Raw genomic sequence first — 14,465 nt, forward strand, 5'->3', positions numbered from 1 at the left:
CGATTGGTAGAAATTTCCCCACTTTTGGGCTTAAAGTGAGAGAGTTATAGAGGTTTTAATTTTGGGTGACGTTTCGCACACTGTTTCTAAAACGGACAACAACTCTCTCACCCCAACGATTTTTAAAAGAAGATTTCTTTTTCCGGAAAGAGAATTTGAAGATTGGTAGAAATTTCACCCCTTTTGAACTTAAAGTCAGAGAGTTACAGAGGTTTTAATTTTGGATGACGTTTCGCACACTCTTTATAAAACGGACTACAACTCTCTCATCCCAACAAATTTTGAAATGAGATTTCTTTCCCAAGAAAAAGAATCTTAGGACCTCCGATTGGTAGAAATTTCCTCACTTTTTGACTTAAAATGAGAGAGTTATGGAGGTTTTAATTTTGGGTGACGTTTAACACACTCTTTATGAAACGGACTATAACTCTGTCACCCCAACGAATTTTGAAACGAGATTTCTTTCCCATGAAAGAGAATTAGAAGACCTCCGATTGGTAGAAATTTCACCACTTTTGGACTTAAAGTGAGAGATTTATGAGGTTTTAATTTTGAGTGACGTTTCGCACACTCTTTATAAGACGGACAACAACTCTCTCACCCCAACGATTTTTAAAACAAGATTTCTTTCCCCGGAAAGAGAATTTGAAGACTGGTAGAAATTTCACCCCTTTTGAACTTAAAGTCAGAGAGTTGCAGAGGTTTTAATTTTGGATGACGTTTTGCACACCCTTTATAAAACGGACTACAACTCTCTCATTCCAACAAATTTTGAAATGAGATTTCTTTCCCAAGAAAAAGAATCTTAGGACCTCCAATTGGTAGAAATTTCCCCACTTTTGGGCTTAAAGTGAGAGAGTTATAGAGGTTTTAATTTTGGGTGACGTTTCACATACTGTTTCTAAAACGGATAACAACTCTCTCACCCCAACGATTTTTAAAAGAAGATTTCTTTTTCCGGAAAGAGAATTTGAAGATTGGTAGAAATTTCACCCCTTTTGAACTTAAAGTCAGAGAGTTACAGAGGTTTTAATTTTGAATGACGTTTCGCACACTCCTTATAAAACGGAGTACAACTCTCTCATCCCAACAAATTTTGAAATGAGATTTCTTTCCCAAGAAAAAGAATCTTAGGACCTCCGATTGGTAGAAATTTCCTCACTTTTTGACTTAAAATAAGAGAGTTATGGAGGTTTTAATTTTGGGTGACGTTTAACACACTCTTTATGAAACGGACTATAACTCTGTCACCCCAACGAATTTTGAAACGAGATTTCTTTCCCATGAAAGAGAATTAGAAGACCTCCGATTGGTAGAAATTTCACCACTTTTGGACTTAAAGTGAGAGATTTATGAGGTTTTAATTTTGAGTGACGTTTCGCACACTCTTTATAAGACGGACAACAACTCTCTCACCCCAACGATTTTTAAAACAAGATTTCTTTCCCCGGAAAGAGAATTTGAAGACTGATAGAAATTTCACCCCTTTTGAACTTAAAGTCAGAGAGTTGCAGAGGTTTTAATTTTGGATGACGTTTTGCACACTCTTTATAAAACGGACTACAACTCTCTCATTCCAACAAATTTTGAAATGAGATTTCTTTCCCAAGAAAAAGAATCTTAGGACCTCCAATTGGTAGAAATTTCCCCACTTTTGGGCTTAAAGTGAGAGAGTTATAGAGGTTTTAATTTTGGGTGACGTTTCACATACTGTTTCTAAAACGGATAACAACTCTCTCACCCCAACGATTTTTAAAAGAAGATTTCTTTTTCCGGAAAGAGAATTTGAAGATTGGTAGAAATTTCACCCCTTTTGAACTTAAAGTCAGAGAGTTACAGAGGTTTTAATTTTGAATGACGTTTCGCACACTCCTTATAAAACGGAGTACAACTCTCTCATCCCAACAAATTTTGAAATGAGATTTCTTTCCCAAGAAAAAGAATCTTAGGACCTCCGATTGGTAGAAATTTCCTCACTTTTTGACTTAAAATGAGAGAGTTATGGAGGTTTTAATTTTGGGTGACGTTTAACACTCTTTATGAAACGGACTATAACTCTGTCACCCCAACGAATTTTGAAACGAGATTTCTTTCCCATGAAAGAGAATTAGAAGACCTCCGATTGGTAGAAATTTCACCACTTTTGGACTTAAAGTGAGAGAGTTATAGAGGTTTTAATTTTGGGTGACGTTTCGCATACTCTTTGAAAAACGGACAACAACTCTCTCACCCCAATGATTTTTAAAACAAGATTTCTTTTCCCGGAAAGAGAATTTGAAGATTGGTAGAAATTTTACCACTTTTGAACTTAAAGTCAGAGAGTTACACAGGTTTTAATTTTGGATGACGTCTCGCACACTCTTTATAAAACGGACTACAACTCTCTCATCCCAACAAAATTTGAAATGAGATTTCTTTCCGAAGAAAAAGAATCTTAGGACATCTGATTGGTAGAAATTTCACAACTTTTTGACTTCAAATGAGAGAGTTATGGAAGTTTTAATTTTGGGTGACGTTTCACACACTCTTTATAAAATGGACCAAAACTCTCTCATCCCACCGAATTTTTAAATGAGATTTTTTTCTTGAAAAAGAATTTGAAGACATCTAATTGATAGAAATTTCTCCCGTTTTCGACTTAAAATAAGTGAGTTATGAAAGTTTTAATTTTGGGTGACGTTTCACAAACTCTTTATAAAATGGTCCAAAACTCTCTCATCCTACCGAATTTTTAAATGAGATTTTTTTCGTTGAAAGAGAATTTGAAGTCCTCTAATTTGTTAGATATTTCACCACATTTCGACTTGAAATGAGAGACTTATGGTAGTTTTAATTTTGGGTGACGTTTCGCACACTCTTTTTAAGACGGACAACAACTCTCTTCACCCCATCAAATTTTGTAATGAGATTTCGCACTTAATATGAGGGAGTTATTGAGGTTTTAATTTGGGTGACGTTCAACACACTCTTTATGAAACGGACTATATCTCTCTTACCCCATCAAATTTTGAAACGAGATTTCTTTCCCATGAAAGAGAATTAGAAGACCCCCGATTGGTAGAAATTTCACCACTTTTGGAATTAAAGTGAGAGAGTTATAGAGGTTTTAATTTTGGGTGACGTTTCGCACACTGTTTCTAAAACGGACAACAACTCTCTCACCCCAACGATTTTTAAAACAAGATTTTTTTCCCCGTAAAGAGAATATGAAGATTGCTAGAAATTTCACCACTTTTGAACTTAAGGTGAGAGAGTTGCAGAGGTTTTAATTTTGGATGACGTTTCGCACACTCTTTATAAAACGGACTACAACTCTCTCATCCCAACAAATTTTGAATTGAGATTTCTTTCCCAAGAAAAAGAAGCTTAGGACCTCCGATTGGTAGAAATTTCACAACTTTTTGACTTAAAATGAGAGGGTTGTGGAAGTTTTAATTTTGGGTGACGTTTCACACACTCTTTATAAAATGGACCAAAACTCTCTCATCCCACCGAATTTTTAAATGAGATTTTTTTACTTGAAAGAGAATTTGAAGACATCTAATTGATAGAAATTTCTCCACTTTTCGACTTAAAATGAGTGAGTTGTGGACGTTTTAATTTTGGGTGACGTTTCACACACTCATTATAAAATGGTCCAAAACTCGCTCGCCCTACCGAATTTTTAAATGGGATTTTTTTCGTTGAAAGAGAATTTGAAGTCCACTAATTTGTTAGAAATTTCACCACATTTGGACTTGAAAAGAGAGACTTATGGTGGTTTTAATTTTGGGTGACGTTTCGCACACTCTTTTTAAGACGGACAACAACTCTCTCACCCCAACGATTTTTAAAACAAGATTTTTTTTCCCCGTAAAGAGAATATGAAGATTGGTAGAAATTTCACCACTTTTGAACTTAAGGTGAGAGAGTTGCAGAGGTTTTAATTTTGGATGACGTTTCGCACACTCTTTATAAAACGGACTACAACTCTCTCATCCCAACAAATTTTGAATTGAGATTTCTTTCCCAAGAAAAAGAAGCTTAGGACCTCCGATTGGTAGAAATTTCACAACTTTTTGACTTAAAATGAGAGGGTTATGGAAGTTTTAATTTTGGGTGACGTTTCACACACTCTTTATAAAATGGACCAAAACTCTCTCATCCCACCGAATTTTTAAATGAGATTTTTTCCGTTAAAGGAGAATTTGAAGACCTTCAATTGGTAGAAATCTCAAACTTTTGGACCTTAAATGAGAGAGTTATGGAGGTTTTAATTTTGGGTGACGTTTCGCCCACTCTTTACAAAATTGACCAAAACGCTCTCACCCCACCTAATGTTAAATGAAATTTTTTCCGTTGAAAAAAAATTTGATGAAGACCTCCAATTGGTAGAAATCTCACCACTTTCGCAGTTAATATGAGGGAGTTATTGAGGTTTTAATTTGGGTGACTCTTTATGAAACGGACTTCTCTCTCACCCCATCAAATTTTGAAACGAGATTTCTTTCCCATGAAAGAGAATTAGAAGACCTCCGATTGGTAGAAATTTCACCACTTTTGGACTTAAAGTGAGAGAGTTATGAGGTTTTAATTTTGAGTGACGTTTCGCACACTCTTTATAAGACGGACAACAACTCTCTCACCCCAACGATTTTTAAAACAAGATTTCTTTCCCCGGAAAGAGAATTTGAAGACTGGTAGAAATTTCACCCCTTTTGAACTTAAAGTCAGAGAGTTGCAGAGGTTTTAATTTTGGATGACGTTTTGCACACTCTTTATAAAACGGACTACAACTCTCTCATTCCAACAAATTTTGAAATGAGATTTCTTTCCCAAGAAAAAGAATCTTAGGACCTCCGATTGGTAGAAATTTCCCCACTTTTGGGCTTAAAGTGAGAGAGTTATAGAGGTTTTAATTTTGGGTGATGTTTCGCACACTGTTTCTAAAACGGACAACAACTCTCTCACCCTAACGATTTTTAAAAGAAGATTTCTTTTTCCGGAAAGAGAATTTGAAGATTGGTAGAAATTTCACCCCTTTTGAACTTAAAGTCAGAGAGTTACAGAGGTTTTAATTTTGGATGACGTTTCGCACACTCTTTATAAAACGGACTACAACTCTCTCATCCCAACAAATTTTGAAATGAGATTTCTTTCCCAAGAAAAAGAATCTTAGGACCTCCGATTGGTAGAAATTTCCTCACTTTTTGACTTAAAATGAGAGAGTTATGGAGGTTTTAATTTTGGGTGACGTTTAACACACTCTTTATGAAACGGACTATAACTCTGTCACCCCAACGAATTTTGAAACGAGATTTCTTTCCCATGAAAGAGAATTAGAAGACCTCCGATTGGTAGAAATTTCACCACTTTTGGACTTAAAGTGAGAGATTTATGAGGTTTTAATTTTGAGTGACGTTTCGCACACTCTTTATAAGACGGACAACAACTCTCTCACCCCAACGATTTTTAAAACAAGATTTCTTTCCCCGGAAAGAGAATTTGAAGACTGGTAGAAATTTCACCCCTTTTGAACTTAAAGTCAGAGAGTTGCAGAGGTTTTAATTTTGGATGACGTTTTGCACACTCTTTATAAAACGGACTACAACTCTCTCATTCCAACAAATTTTGAAATGAGATTTCTTTCCCAAGAAAAAGAATCTTAGGACCTCCGATTGGTAGAAATTTCCCCACTTTTGGGCTTAAAGTGAGAGAGTTATAGAGGTTTTAATTTTGGGTGATGTTTCGCACACTGTTTCTAAAACGGACAACAACTCTCTCACCCTAACGATTTTTAAAAGAAGATTTCTTTTCGCGGAAAGAGAATTTGAAGATTGGTAGAAATTTCACCCCTTTTGAACTTAAAGTCAGAGAGTTACAGAGGTTTTAATTTTGGATGACGTTTCGCACACTCTTTATAAAACAGACTACAACTCTCTCATCCCAACAAATTTTGAAATGAGATTTCTTTCCCAAGAAAAAGAATCTTAGGACCTCCGATTGGTAGAAATTTCCTCACTTTTTGACTTAAAATGAGAGAGTTATGGAGGTTTTAATTTTGGGTGACGTTTAACACACTCTTTATGAAACGGACTATAAATCTGTCACCCCAACGAATTTTGAAACGAGATTTCTTTCCCATGAAAGAGAATTAGAAGACCTCTGATTGGTAGAAATTTCACCACTTTTGGACTTAAAGTGAGAGATTTATGAGGTTTTAATTTTGAGTGACGTTTCGCACACTCTTTATAAGACGGACAACAACTCTCTCACCCCAACGATTTTTAAAACAAGATTTCTTTCCCCGGAAAGAGAATTTGAAGACTGGTAGAAATTTCACCCCTTTTGAACTTAAAGTCAGAGAGTTGCAGAGGTTTTAATTTTGGATGACGTTTTGCACACTCTTTATAAAACGGACAACAACTCTCTCATTCCAAAAAATTTTGAAATGAGATTTCTTTCCCAAGAAAAAGAATCTTAGGACCTCCGATTGGTAGAAATTTCCTCACTTTTGGGCTTAAAGTGAGAGAGTTATAGAGGTTTTAATTTTGGGTGACGTTTCACACACTGTTTCTAAAACGGATAACAACTCTCTCACCCCAACGATTTTTAAAAGAAGATTTCTTTTTCCGGAAAGAGAATTTGAAGATTGGTAGAAATTTCACCCCTTTTGAACTTAAAGTCAGAGAGTTACAGAGGTTTTAATTTTGGATGACGTTTCGCACACTCTTTATAGAACGGACTACAACTCTCTCATCCCAACAAATTTTGAAATGAGATTTCTTTCCCAAGAAAAAGAATCTTAGGACCTCCGATTGGTAGAAATTTCCTCACTTTTTGACTTAAAATGAGAGAGTTATGGAGGTTTTAATTTTGGGTGACGTTTAACACACTCTTTATGAAACGGACTATAACTCTGTCACCCCAACGAATTTTGAAACGAGATTTCTTTCCCATGAAAGAGAATTAGAAGACCTCCGATTGGTAGAAATTTCACCACTTTTGGACTTAAAGTGAGAGATTTATGAGGTTTTAATTTTGAGTGACGTTTCGCACACTCTTTATAAGACGGACAACAACTCTCTCACCCCAACGATTTTTAAAACAAGATTTCTTTCCCCGGAAAGAGAATTTGAAGACTGGTAGAAATTTCACCCCTTTTGAACTTAAAGTCAGAGAGTTGCAGAGGTTTTAATTTTGGATGACGTTTTGCACACTCTTTATAAAACGGACAACAACTCTCTCATTCCAACAAATTTTGAAATGAGATTTCTTTCCCAAGAAAAAGAATCTTAGGACCTCCGATTGGTAGAAATTTCCCCACTTTTGGGCTTAAAGTGAGAGAGTTATAGAGGTTTTAATTTTGGGTGACGTTTCACACACTGTTTCTAAAACGGATAACAACTCTCTCACCCCAACGATTTTTAAATGAAGATTTCTTTTTCCGGAAAGAGAATTTGAAGATTGGTAGAAATTTCACCCCTTTTGAACATAAAGTCAGAGATTTAGAGAGGTTTTAATTTTGGATGACGTTTTGCACACTCTTTATAAAACGGACAACAACTCTCTCATTCCAACAAATTTTGAAATGAGATTTCTTTCCCAAGAAAAAGAATCTTAGGACCTCCGATTGGTAGAAATTTCCCCACTTTTGGGCTTAAAGTGAGAGAGTTATAGAGGTTTTAATTTTGGGTGACGTTTCACACACTGTTTCTAAAACGGATAACAACTCTCTCACCCCAACGATTTTTAAAAGAAGATTTCTTTTTCCGGGAAGAGAATTTGAAGATTGGTAGAAATTTCACCCCTTTTGAACTTAAAGTCAGAGAGTTACAGAGGTTTTAATTTTGGATGACGTTTCGCACACTCCTTATAAAACGGAGTACAATCTCTCATCCCAACAAATTTTGAAATGAGATTTCTTTCCCAAGAAAAAGAATCTTAGGACCTCCGATTGGTAGAAATTTCCTCACTTTTTGACTTAAAATGAGAGAGTTATGGAGGTTTTAATTTTGGGTGACGTTTAACACACTCTTTATGAAACGGACTATAACTCTGTCACCCCAACGAATTTTGAAACGAAATTTCTTTCCCATGAAAGAGAATTAGAAGACCTCTGATTGGTAGAAATTTCACCACTTTTGGACTTAAAGTGAGAGAGTTATAGAGGTTTTAATTTTGGGTGACGTTTCACACACTGTTTCTAAAACGGATAACAACTCTCTCACCCCAACGATTTTTAAAAGAAGATTTCTTTTTCCGGAAAGAGAATTTGAAGATGGGTAGAAATTTCACCCCTTTTGAACTTAAAGTCAGAGAGTTACAGAGGTTTTAATTTTGGATGACGTTTCGCACACTCTTTATAAAACGGACTACAACTCTCTCATCCCAACAAATTTTGAAATGAGATTTCTTTCCGAAGAAAAAGAATCTTAGGACCTCCGATTGGTAGAAATTTCCTCACTTTTTGACTTAAAATGAGAGAGTTATGGAGGTTTTAATTTTGGGTGACGTTTAACACACTCTTTATGAAACGGACTATAACTCTGTCACCCCAACGAATTTTGAAACGAGATTTCTTTCCCATGAAAGAGAATTAGAAGACCTCCGATTGGTAGAAATTTCACCACTTTTGGACTTAAAGTGAGAGAGTTATAGAGGTTTTAATTTTGGGTGACGTTTCACACACTGTTTCTAAAACGGATAACAACTCTCTCACCCCAACGATTTTTAAAAGAAGATTTCTTTTTCCGGAAAGAGAATTTGAAGATTGGTAGAAATTTCACCCCTTTTGAACTTAAAGTCAGAGAGTTACAGAGGTTTTAATTTTGGATGACGTTTCGCACACTCTTTATAAAACGGACTACAACTCTCTCATCCCAACAAATTTTGAAATGAGATTTCTTTCCCAAGAAAAAGAATCTTAGGACCTCCGATTGGTAGAAATTTCCTCACTTTTTGACTTAAAATGAGAGAGTTATGGAGGTTTTAATTTTGGGTGACGTTTAACACACTCTTTATGAAACGGACTATAACTCTGTCACCCCAACGAATTTTAAACCAGATTTCTTTCCCATGAAAGAGAATTAGAAGACCTCCGCTTGGTAGAAATTTCACCACTTTTGGACTTAAAGTGAGAGAGTTATAGAGGTTTTAATTTTGGGTGACGTTTCACACACTGTTTCTAAAACGGATAACAACTCTCTCACCCCAACGATTTTTAAAAGAAGATTTCTTTTTCCGGAAAGAGAATTTGAAGATTGGTAGAAATTTCACCCCTTTTGAACTTAAAGTCAGAGATTTACAGAGGTTTTAATTTTGGATGACGTTTCGCACACTCCTTATAAAACGGACTACAACTCTCTCATCCTAACAAATTTTGAAATGAGATTTCTTTCCCAAGAAAAAGAATCTTAGGACCTCCGATTGGTAGAAATTTCCTCACTTTTTGACTTAAAATGAGAGAGTTATGGAGGTTTTAATTTTGGGTGACGTTTAACACACTCTTTATGAAACGGACTATAACTCTGTCACCCCAACGAATTTTGAAACGAGATTTCTTTCCCATGAAAGAGAATTAGAAGACCTCCGATTGGTAGAAATTTCACCACTTTTGGACTTAAAGTGAGAGAGTTATAGAGGTTTTAATTTTGGGTGACGTTTCACACACTGTTTCTAAAACGGATAACAACTCTCTCACCCCAACGATTTTTAAAAGAAGATTTCTTTTTCCGGAAAGAGAATTTGAAGATTGGTAGAAATTTCACCCCTTTTGAACTTAAAGTCAGAGAGTTACAGAGGTTTTAATTTTGGATGACGTTTCGCACACTCTTTATAAAACGGACTACAACTCTCTCATCCCAACAAATTTTGAAATGAGATTTCTTTCCCAAGAAAAAGAATCTTAGGACCTCCGATTGGTAGAAATTTCCTCACTTTTTGACTTAAAATGAGAGAGTTATGGAGGTTTTAATTTTGGGTGACGTTTAACACACTCTTTATGAAACGGACTATAACTCTGTCACCCCAACGAATTTTGAAACGAGATTTCTTTCCCATGAAAGAGAATTAGAAGACCTCCGATTGGTAGAAATTTCACCAATTTTGGACTTAAAGTGAGAGATTTATGAGGTTTTAATTTTGAGTGACGTTTCGCACACTCTTTATAAGACGGACAACAACTCTCTCACCCCAACGATTTTTAAAACAAGATTTCTTTCCCCGGAAAGAGAATTTGAAGACTGGTAGAAATTTCACCCCTTTTGAACTTAAAGTCAAAGAGTTGCAGAGGTTTTAATTTTGGATGACGTTTTGCACACTATTTATAAAACGGACAACAACTCTCTCATTCCAACAAATTTTGAAATGAGATTTCTTTCACAAGAAAAAGAATCTTACGACCTCCGATTGGTAGAAATTTCCCCACATTTGGGCTTAAAGTGAGAGAGTTATAGAGGTTTTAATTTTGGGTGACGTTTCACACACTGTTTCTAAAACGGATAACAACTCTCTCACCCCAACGATTTTTAAATGAAGATTTCTTTTTCCGGAAAGAGAATTTGAAGATTGGTAGAAATTTCACCCCTTTTGAACATAAAGTCAGAGATTTAGAGAGGTTTTAATTTTGGATGACGTTTTGCACACTCTTTATAAAACAGACAACAACTCTCTCATTCCAACAAATTTTGAAATGAGATTTCTTTCCCAAGAAAAAGAATCTTAGGACCTCCGATTGGTAGAAATTTCCCCACTTTTGGGCTTAAAGTGAGAGAGTTATAGAGGTTTTAATTTTGGGTGACGTTTCACACACTGTTTCTAAAACGGATAACAACTCTCTCACCCCAACGATTTTTAAAAGAAGATTTCTTTTTCCGGGAAGAGAATTTGAAGATTGGTAGAAATTTCACCCCTTTTGAACTTAAAGTCAGAGAGTTACAGAGGTTTTAATTTTGGATGACGTTTCGCACACTCCTTATAAAACGGAGTACAATCTCTCATCCCAACAAATTTTGAAATGAGATTTCTTTCCCAAGAAAAAGAATCTTAGGACCTCCGATTGGTAGAAATTTCCTCACTTTTTGACTTAAAATGAGAGAGTTATGGAGGTTTTAATTTTGGGTGACGTTTAACACACTCTTTATGAAACGGACTATAACTCTGTCACCCCAACGAATTTTGAAACGAAATTTCTTTCCCATGAAAGAGAATTAGAAGACCTCTGATTGGTAGAAATTTCACCACTTTTGGACTTAAAGTGAGAGAGTTATAGAGGTTTTAATTTTGGGTGACGTTTCACACACTGTTTCTAAAACGGATAACAACTCTCTCACCCCAACGATTTTTAAAAGAAGATTTCTTTTTCCGGAAAGAGAATTTGAAGATTGGTAGAAATTTCACCCCTTTTGAACTTAAAGTCAGAGAGTTACAGAGGTTTTAATTTTGGATGACGTTTCGCACACTCTTTATAAAACGGACTACAACTCTCTCATCCGAACAAATTTTGAAATGAGATTTCTTTCCGAAGAAAAAGAATCTTGGGACCTCCGATTGGTAGAAATTTCCTCACTTTTTGACTTAAAATGAGAGAGTTATGGAGGTTTTAATTTTGGGTGACGTTTAACACACTCTTTATGAAACGGACTATAACTCTGTCACCCCAACGAATTTTGAAACGAGATTTCTTTCCCATGAAAGAGAATTAGAAGACCTCCGATTGGTAGAAATTTCACCACTTTTGGACTTAAAGTGAGAGAGTTATAGAGGTTTTAATTTTGGGTGACGTTTCACACACTGTTTCTAAAACGGATAACAACTCTCTCACCCCAACGATTTTTAAAAGAAGATTTCATTTTCCGGAAAGAGAATTTGAAGATCGGTAGAAATTTCACCCCTTTTGAACTTAAAGTCAGAGAGTTACAGAGGTTTTAATTTTGGATGACGTTTGGCACACTCTTTATAAAACGGACTACAACTCTCTCATCCCAACAAATTTTGAAATGAGATTTCTTTCCCAAGAAAAAGAATCTTAGGACCTCCGATTGGTAGAAATTTCCTCACTTTTTGACTTAAAATGAGAGAGTTATGGAGGTTTTAATTTTGGGTGACGTTTAACACACTCTTTATGAAACGGACTATAACTCTGTCACCCCAACGAATTTTGAAACGAGATTTCTTTCCCATGAAAGAGAATTAGAAGACCTCCGATTGGTAGAAATTTCACCACTTTTGGACTTAAAGTGAGAGAGTTATAGAGGTTTTAATTTTGGGTGACGTTTCACACACTGTTTCTAAAACGGATAACAACTCTCTCACCCCAACGATTTTTAAAAGAAGATTTCTTTTTCCGGAAAGAGAATTTGAAGATTGGTAGAAATTTCACCCCTTTTGAACTTAAAGTCAGAGAGTTACAGAGGTTTTAATTTTGGATGACGTTTCGCACACTCTTTATAAAACGGACTACAACTCTCTCATCCCAACAAATTTTGAAATGAGATTTCTTTCCCAAGAAAAAGAATCTTAGGACCTCCGATTGGTAGAAATTTCCTCACTTTTTGACTTAAAATGAGAGAGTTATGGAGGTTTTAATTTTGGGTGACGTTTAACACACTCTTTATGAAACGGACTATAACTCTGTCACCCCAACGAATTTTAAACCAGATTTCTTTCCCATGAAAGAGAATTAGAAGACCTCCGCTTGGTAGAAATTTCACCACTTTTGGACTTAAAGTGAGAGAGTTATAGAGGTTTTAATTTTGGGTGACGTTTCACACACTGTTTCTAAAACGGATAACAACTCTCTCACCCCAACGATTTTTAAAAGAAGATTTCTTTTTCCGGAAAGAGAATTTGAAGATTGGTAGAAATTTCCCCCCTTTTGAACTTAAAGTCAGAGATTTACAGAGGTTTTAATTTTGGATGACGTTTCGCACACTCTTTATAAAACGGACTACAACTCTCTCATCCCACCGAATTTTTAAATGAGATTTTTTTACTTGAAAGAGAATTTGAAGACATCTAATTGATAGAAATTTCTCCACTTTTCGACTTAAAATGAGTGAGTTGTGGACGTTTTAATTTTGGGTGACGTTTCACACACTCATTATAAAATGGTCCAAAACTCGCTCGCCCTACCGAATTTTTAAATGGGATTTTTTTCGTTGAAAGAGAATTTGAAGTCCACTAATTTGTTAGAAATTTCACCACATTTGGACTTGAAAAGAGAGACTTATGGTGGTTTTAATTTTGGGTGACGTTTCGCACACTCTTTTTAAGACGGACAACAACTCTGTCACCCCAACGATTTTTAAAACAAGATTTTTTTCCCCGTAAAGAGAATATGAAGATTGGTAGAAATTTCACCACTTTTGAACTTAAGGTGAGAGAGTTGCAGAGGTTTTAATTTTGGATGACGTTTCGCACACTCTTTATAAAACGGACTACAACTCTCTCATCCCAACAAATTTTGAATTGAGATTTCTTTCCCAAGAAAAAGAAGCTTAGGACCTCCGATTGGTAGAAATTTCACAACTTTTTGACTTAAAATGAGAGGGTTATGGAAGTTTTAATTTTGGGTGACGTTTCACACACTCTTTATAAAATGGACCAAAACTCTCTCATCCCACCGAATTTTTAAATGAGATTTTTTTACTTGAAAGAGAATTTGAAGACATCTAATTGATAGAAATTTCTCCACTTTTCGACTTAAAATGAGTGAGTTGTGGACGTTTTAATTTTGGGTGACGTTTCACACACTCATTATAAAATGGTCCAAAACTCGCTCGCCCTACCGAATTTTTAAATGGGATTTTTTTCGTTGAAAGAGAATTTGAAGTCCACTAATTTGTTAGAAATTTCACCAAATTTGGACTTGAAAAGAGAGACTTATGGTGGTTTTAATTTTGGGTGTCGTTTCGCACACTCTTTTTAAGACGGACAACAACTCTCTCACCCCAACGATTTTTAAAACAAGATTTTTTTCCCCGTAAAGAGAATATGAAGATTGGTAGAAATTTCACCACTTTTGAACTTAAGGTGAGAGAGTTGCAGAGGTTTTAATTTTGGATGACGTTTCGCACACTCTTTATAAAACGGACTACAACTCTCTCATCCCAACAAATTTTGAATTGAGATTTCTTTCCCAAGAAAAAGAAGCTTAGGACCTCCGATTGGTAGAAATTTCACAACTTTTTGACTTAAAATGAGAGGGTTGTGGAAGTTTTAATTTTGGGTGACGTTTCACACACTCTTTATAAAATGGACCAAAACTCTCTCATCCCACCGAATTTTTAAATGAGATTTTTTTACTTGAAAGAGAATTTGAAGACATCTAATTGATAGAAATTTCTCCACTTTTCGACTTAAAATGAGTGAGTTGTGGACGTTTTAATTTTGGGTGACGTTTCACACACTCATTATAAAATGGTCCAAAACTCGCTCGCCCTACCGAATTTTTAAATGGGATTTTTTTCGTTGAAAGAGAATTT

Source organism: Tasmannia lanceolata, unplaced genomic scaffold (assembly GCF_043159265.1).
Source record: "Tasmannia lanceolata isolate RefF3 unplaced genomic scaffold, GAP_Taslan_0.1 ptg000021l, whole genome shotgun sequence".
Lineage (NCBI taxonomy): Eukaryota > Viridiplantae > Streptophyta > Magnoliopsida > Canellales > Winteraceae > Tasmannia > Tasmannia lanceolata.